Source organism: Cryptomeria japonica, chromosome 3, assembly GCF_030272615.1.
Source record: "Cryptomeria japonica chromosome 3, Sugi_1.0, whole genome shotgun sequence".
Classification (NCBI taxonomy): Eukaryota; Viridiplantae; Streptophyta; class Pinopsida; order Cupressales; family Cupressaceae; genus Cryptomeria; species Cryptomeria japonica.
Genome location: NC_081407.1, coordinates 1,001,907,356 through 1,001,915,502, shown reverse-complemented (window position 1 = coordinate 1,001,915,502; position 8,147 = coordinate 1,001,907,356). Strand labels below are relative to the sequence as shown.

The window sequence follows — 8,147 nt, the reverse complement described above, 5'->3', positions numbered from 1 at the left end:
TTCCCCAGTTTAGACAAAATCTCAATGGATTGAGGCATATCTGTCATTCGATTTACATTGAAAGAAATACTAGCAAAAACCAACCTAGATTTGGTTGCAGTCATCCGGTCGATCGACAAGAGTTCTCCAAAGGAGTCCGCAATCCCTTTAAAAACCTCCTCATTCCAAAACTCCAATGGATGGCCAAGAAGACGCATCAACACAGGAGCCGACCCGAAGAAGGAATCATCCAACGGTAAGTTACGAGCCCATTTCTATAAAGCCAAAGTTGACTTTTCGAACATCAACGGACCTTCACATAGCGCTTTATTCAAACCTTCTTTAATATTAAAAGCAAAGGAAAAAAAAACCCCTAGGCAGAGCGGCCACATCCACTTGAACTATGAGAAACCATTTTCTCCTTATAAAGTTCCTAACAACATCAATGTTAGGTCTAAAACCAGCAAATCGCCCAACCAAAGTCATAGTCAGACTAGAGACAGAGAAATCAACTAGCTTATCCGGCACAGACATAGCAAAAACCCCTATCACTGCATCAGAAATATTTTTAACTTTTGGAAGTCCAGTATGCACCGAAGGCTTGACTCCAAATAGAGTCGTCTATTTCTTTACTTTACCTCCATCATGTGGGTCCCCTACTTTGGAATCTTTATCCTCAACCAATTTTTTTGTCGCCTTGTCCCCCACGGGACCCTGGGAGGCTTGGGAACCTGCATGATCACCAACACCAAGCACAGAAAGTCCGCCATCACCCTGTTTTAAATTTGAATTTCCCACTTGCCACTCACCTCTTCCCACAAAGTCCACCATTTTTAACTCATTTTTTTCTTAGTTACTTTTATTTTCAAGGACTCTATGATGTTGCCTCCTCCTTGTATCTATTATAAAAAAAATTCATATGAAATAATATCATCGAACATTCAAATGTGACGTGTTTGATATTGTTCAACAATACAAAGGTATCCATGGGTTGGGAGCCCATTGTCAACAACAAGGACCTTCTCTTAGATGTGTGGAGTCACCCATATGATTGTGATCCTTCCTCTTGCTAGCAAACAACTTAGTGGTTTGAATTTTACTTTTTATGTTTTTTCTTTCTCTACATCAATTTCAACTTCTAGGATGTGATTCCATTCCACCTATCTTTTATATGAATTATGTAATATATTTTTAACATATTAATATTAAGATATAGCACTATTCATCATGTTTATTACTATAACACAAATTTTAAATAACTTTCAAAAAAAGTTTTAAAATGTATGTATATTAGAAGGAAAAACTATCTTATATTAATACTCAACAATGACAAAACACTTTTTTTTAATAAATGTTATAAAATATAAGAATAATAAAATAAAATTAATTGTTTAAAAAATAGCAAAAATGGAAAAAGGAATATACAGTGATCAAACTTTTGGCCAATTTCACATATAATTCTACTCTTTAATTTCTTTGCTAGCCCATCTTTGTGTACAAGGGCAATATTTAGAGGCAAAAACCTTTATAAGCAAGGTGCCAGTTGTTTATCTAGAATCTAGAGGTCTACCTACAAGATCATTCTGTTGATTCCCCGACTGCCCCAATCTTCGCATGTGAGTAACTCCATCTGCTTGCTATCATCAATATTATCTAAAATCACAAGGGCTCGCTTCGAACAACTATTATCAACATAACATGGAATACATGGTTAAGAAAAATAAGATTCACAAACATAAACACAAATTTTGCGGCTTATAATGAGAAAAAAGAAAACCCATGTCAGTGAACAAGAAACGTAAAATTCTAACATACAAGCTCCGGAAACTTCAAACATAGCTTAAATGGTGTCTAAATCTTCTAAGAAAATGTTCACTAAATATATCATAATCTTCACAATATTTGGCGTTGTGTTTGATGTTTCATATTTTATCCCATACACTCGGAGAAAACTATTATTTAATTTTAGAATAAAGAAAAAATGTATAAGATAGGGCCATCGGAAACTGCAATGTCTTCCCGGGAAATTAGATATGAGCAACGGACCGTCCAATGTACGTTTAAATATTTGTCAAACAATTTTCAAATACGTCCAAAGAAGCTTTGGGCGACTCGCCAAAGATTTATTTTTTCTATAAAAAACAGGGGATGGTTGACATCCAACAATAAAAAATTTATAAAACAAGAGCTGTGAGACAGCATGAGTCCCTGCCTTTAGCTAAAAACATGCTAGCAATGCATTGAAGTGTTAAAAACAATTCAGTAATTTTGAAAATAGTTAACTGATATTGAATGCGAAAAAGATAATGTGTTGTAGTGTTCTAAGAACTCGTCTTCAAAACTGTTATACAAGTAGACAGTGCAGAAGATTTATATTTACAAAAACCAAGCATATTATTGAATGTTTCTAGCTAAAGATAATTAACTAGTTATTTACAAAACAAAATAAGATAAGTGTTGTACTGTTTTCCGACTGGACTCAGATACATTAGAATAGGAACAAATAGTAAGAGAAACCACAATAAGTTTCTCAGTACGACAATAAAATTATTTATTTTGTTCTCGTCTATCACAATGCATTAACAATTTCAAGTTTGCTGAACAAATAGTGAAAAAAATCACACAAACAAAACCAATGTCCATTTGGGGATTTTTCCAATTCAGTAGCTTGGGCTTACAAAAATATTTTAAAAAAAGTTAAGGCAAAGTAATTAGAGAGGAAATTGATTTTAATAAATAAATTACTGTTAACTATAGGAAACTATAGAATAAATTTTGACTCTGTTTTCGAGGCAAAAAGCATACAAAGATAAGTGAGATAGTAAAACTTTTTTTATTCATATAATGTGATTTTGAAAATAGTTAATAGCTGATATTGAGTGCGAAAAAGATAACGTGTTGTGGTATTGTAAGAACTTGTCTTCAAAACTATTATACAAGTAGAGAGTGCATAAGATCTGCTAGTGCTCGATGAAAAAAATGGGTCTGATAAAAATGTCAAAGAAACTTCCAAGCAAATGCAAATGATACCTGGATTTCTACCATCTGCTTGTGTTGTTTTGGGAAGTGCTTGTGTTGTTCTGGGAACTTTCTGCAAACGATTTTCTGCCTTTCTAAATCTTCCACTCACTCCTGCTAAACGAGAATGCAACAAAGTAACGAACGCACAGTGCAATGACACAAATATTAACACTGCAGTTGGCAATAGTAAAAGACTACGCAAGCCTCAAATTTTGATGGAATTCATTTGGCTAACTATAAACTTTTCAAATAATACAATAAGATTTCAATAATCTCATAAATCAGTACCATTTGATTTCATTTCAAAAGCAATAGATATATCACAATAACTAGACTATATTATAGGCATGAACATCAATAATGCTTATTGCTTAGATTTCATTTGTTCCCCTAAATGTTAAGGATTTTTTACACTAACTTTCAAAGCATAGTTGCTAAGATTAAAATATGAGCAATAGGTTGTAGACATGAACATTGCATTTATCTTTAAAATCTAAATCAATGATGCAGTTTTTAAACAGTGCCATAAGACTTGAATAATCTCATAAATCAATACCACATGGTTTCATTTCAAAAACAAAAAATCACAATAACTTCTTTTCTATTAAAATTTTTGGTTTTTGGTTAAACTAGTAATAGCAATGGAATGTAGACCATCAAATATGTACTTTAAATATGTCCCATGAATTTCTCTAAATGGTTGTTGGTCCTATAATAATTAAGAATAGTTACTAGGGAAATCTAGCATGGGAATGTGCACATAGCTGCAAAGAACATTTATACAAGGATCTCATAGATATAAAAAGTATAAGTAATAAGCTGCAATTTTTTGGGACAACATTTATATACAAATGCCATAGGAATAAAAAGTATAACTAATAAACGTATACTACCAACACGTACAACTAGTCAGTGTTCTATTGTGTATGGAACCTTAAGGTGATTTCGATGCTTACAAAGGAGGAAAACCATATTTTCCTAGAAATCTAATTTGGGATACATGGTCTAACAACTATGTAATATCTTATCTTTTATTTGGAAAAGAACATTGAAATTATGCTAATGCTCTTGATTGAATGAAATCATTCAATTGGTGAAAATCGTAGCAAAAGGTAAAAGATAAATAAGAAAATGTTTCTTATCTAAATCAATTAACTTGGCAAAGGAAGCAACATGACATGAAATGAACTAGAGTAAACTACAAGATGAGCTATCTGAAGCCTACAATTGTCTTCAAGCATCTTTAAATGTTGAAGAGCTTCACATTAATATTAAACTATCTTTGAGAGAGAAAACCATTGTGTATTGTTATTGTCTTCAAACAACTTTAAATGTTGAGGAGCTTCACATTAATATTGAACTATCTTTGAGGGAGAAAACTATTGTGTACTGTTATTGATACCTCAGAAGTGTCACATCACCTATTTAATTAGCATGGAAAACTACATCTCTGTAACTTATGTAACTTATCAACACTGGTAGAAGCAAAGATATGACCTTAAGGTAATTTCAAAAGACAGAGAAATTTACTATTATTCAGATATCACTTTAAAAACTGTATCTATTTCTTTATTAAAATTAAAAGAATTACACTACACTTGTTCAACAATCTCTCTCTCTTACAGAATACAAGAACTCTAAGATTTACAGATGAATAAACTCCATCTCAATGAATTATTACCTAGGCTAGATGGAAAAACAACCAAAGCCTAATATTTTGGTATATATGTTTGAAGAACAAATCAAAAGAAACAACTTTAAGAAATAGCTACCTACCTTAAGCAGTAAGCATGTGAAATTGGTAAGACTGTGTTGTGCAAAGGATACCTTGCAAGACAAAAACACATTTATATTGTCAATTCATATCATAATATTATCCTTTACTAAGAATGGAAAAATTCACAATGCTTGAAATAAAAAGAAGAAAAGCTGAGTTTGGGAATCCATTTTCTCTATTGGGTGTTTCTTACCCAACCCACTTGTCTAATAATAAAGAAAAAAAAAATAACACAACTTCAAGAAAAGTGAACCCCAGTTTCCCTATATTCTGCTAAAATTTATATGTCCCCGAATCCATTCAAAAAGCGTTGCATAATAAAACTATTAAAATACTGAATATCCCTATCAAACTCCATGAATGATAAAGCCAGATGTATGCTCACTCAAGTTTTAGCCAACTGAAAAAAGGAAAAAGGAAAAAGATTAAGATTCAGGAATCCACTTTACTCCATTGTGAATTTTTTATCATACCCACTTGCAAAATAATTACACAACTTCAATCTAAATGAACGCTAGTGTCCTTGTATTCTGCTTAAATTTATAAATTTATAATCCTATGATTCCATTTAACAAGGATAGCTATTATCCCTATCAAATTCACACGGATTTCATTTAAAGAATACTTCATTCAATATTCGATACAAGACCTCAAATTCAATTAGAAATGCAAAATGTCAGTACAAAATGAATTTGAAAAATAAACAGGGAATGCATAGGATAGGCGCCGTGCACCAGTAAGCAATGTAAGAAGACTACAGGCCATGCTGATACTGTAATACTATTATGCAAACGGAAAAAATGGAGAATGCCCAGGTTTTGTAACTGCCATGAAATGCAATGTTTGTAATATACACACAAATTTTGTCTGAGTTATTTGTTGCAACTGCACAAACAGCCTTGAAGGTGAAACCCCTACCAGTTGCGGGGAAATAAGAATGGAATTGGTATTATGTAGATTTCTATCTACATTTGCAAAAAAGAGTCCCGAGCTTTAGCCTATTAAGTGCACACCAATGGAAGGGTCAAATTGAATAGGATTATAGAATTTTCCCTACAAATATTTGATAGGTGAATGGCTGACTTGGTGGGAGGATGGTTTGCCCCTCGAAATTGTTTGTTGGGATCAAAGAGTAGTTGATGGGTAACAAGACCAGCCTATAGTGGTGTGCAGACTTAAAAAATCCCTAATGCAAGTGGACAACAAAACTGTCCAATCTGATGTTGATTTGCTGGATTAAAAAAATCATATGGATTACAGAAACGACTCAAATTCCTGCCATTGTTGTGGCGAATTTTGTGGACAACGGAATATAAAAAGAAAAACATTTCCCCTCTTCTGTTTCGTTTCCAGCGATAAATCTATGATTTTGTAAGGAGAATTTTTCTCAACACAAGGACGACATGGAGGACAAAGTGTCTGTGCAGAAGGATATCAGTAGCCTTAGCCTATGCATTGGCCATAGAGCCAAAATTCTTGAAAATGAAAATGAAGCTAAATGAAAATTCTTCAAATTAAGTCACAGCAAACAAAGCTCCTGCAAAAATGTCTGGATACTGTTCTCTAAAACCCCTATCAGTGAACAAATAAATGAAAGAAAGTCTCAGGCAATAATCAACGATTCTGGAAAATACCCACATTAGTAATAACAATGAAGTTGAGCAATAAAAAAATAGGGGTTTTAATTAAAAAACAAATAATGAAATTTTTTACTAACAAAAACAAAGAAATAATGGTAGCTTTCTGCAACTAAGAATTGCTGACAAATCATACCTGGATTTATGCAGTCTTCTTAGGAAACTTTTAGCAAATAAAATGTTCTGCTTCCTTAAATCTTTCACCCCTGCCAAATGAGAATGCAACAAAATTGTAGAAGCAATGAACCTCAGTAACTATTCGATGCGAAGGCAGCCAGAGTATTTTCGTCAACTAAATTCTGCATTCAATAGCCTTTAATGAAATTTACTTTGTTTTTAATCTAAAAAATTAATGAAATGTACAGCGCATTTAAGAAATAAGTAAATAGCATTAATGAAATTGTACATAGTGCCAACTAATTTCTATATTTTTTGTTATTGAAAATTTATTTAAGCCCCCAGGAAAATTCTATCAGCCAATAATGTTTTTAGGAAAAAATTAAAATAATTTGAAAAATAAAAAAAATCAAAAGAATCATACTTAAAACTTTAGAAAACTTTAGAATTAAATATTTTTGATTTCATTTGACAAACTAATTGAGTTACATGAAAACATATAGTTCCCTGCTTAAGGCAGGGACTAATAATAACAATTGATTATAAAGTAAATCTATTAGAAAAGAAGTAACCCACCATGAGTATATGTATAAAAGTCTTTACGATCTTGAAGATTGTTCATGTTCTGAGTATCGTAAGTAACTTTTCATTTTCACACTAAAAGCTATGAATCAAAAGAGAAACCAACTAATAAAATAAATAATAATTTTTTTATTTTTACATTACCTTACAAAAAAATTAGTATTATTCTTTTAGTGACCAATACATATATTATTAATAAAAAGATAATGATGCATATATTTATAAAATTGGATGGAAATAGTCACACTTCAAATTTTCAATCAATGTTACAATTCAAAACAAAGAACAACAACACAACTATAAATGATCATTAAGTGACGAGAAGAAGTAGAGTGAAGAGAAGGTAGGTCTTGATCATCTAATTTACCCTACACATTTATGGGGTTTGAACTATTCATGGTGGGTCCTAACCATCATCACCATATTGAAAATTATCATTTTGTTTCTTTAATATCAATTTGAATAAGAGAAATAACAAGAGCCAATAAAGAAAGCTTGCTAGAGTTTGGTTAGCTAATATTCCCGTCAAGCAGAGCTAGGGGAGAAATAAGATGATGGTGAGTGGGTTGTGACTATATTTTCCAAGCATGATCTCTTATTATAGAAGGTGGAGAGGCTAGGGAATGCGTATCCTAATTCTCATGAGTAAGCTGTTTGCATCTTCAATGCTACCACGAGATACAGACTAGCATGTACTAGAGCAATTGTGGCAACAACAAATAGGGCAATATCGCAATAATCTAAGAACACCTATAAGTGAGAATTGAGAAACTTTATTCACTTGCACTTTAATTTGCATTAATACATAAGAAAAAGTCATGGCTTTAGAATAAAATAAGAAATTATGAGCACTAGAACATCGAAAAAATAATAAAAAATTTATCATTCCAAGTGTTAAATAAAATCAAGCCTCAAGAGTATATTGAATGGTCAAGCTATTTTAAAACATGGATGATGGTTGTAGGTTTGATTCCCCTAGATTGACCCCCATTAGTACTTTGCTTCAAGTGTCTCATGCAGGAAAAGGTTATAGA

General features: G+C 32.1%; 1 long non-coding RNA gene across 1 annotated transcript; it reads right to left on the bottom strand.

Annotated features, from left to right (window-relative positions):
- Positions 1 to 2,854: 2,854 nt before the first annotated feature.
- On the bottom strand, positions 2,855 to 6,832 carry LOC131077748 (uncharacterized). The gene is made up of 3 exons (XR_009371902.1): positions 6,551 to 6,832; positions 4,777 to 4,827; positions 2,855 to 3,111 (listed from the first exon to the last, which is right to left on the bottom strand). It is a non-coding gene; the product is annotated as an uncharacterized LOC131077748 (long non-coding RNA).
- Between the last annotated feature and the right edge of the window lie 1,315 nt (positions 6,833 to 8,147).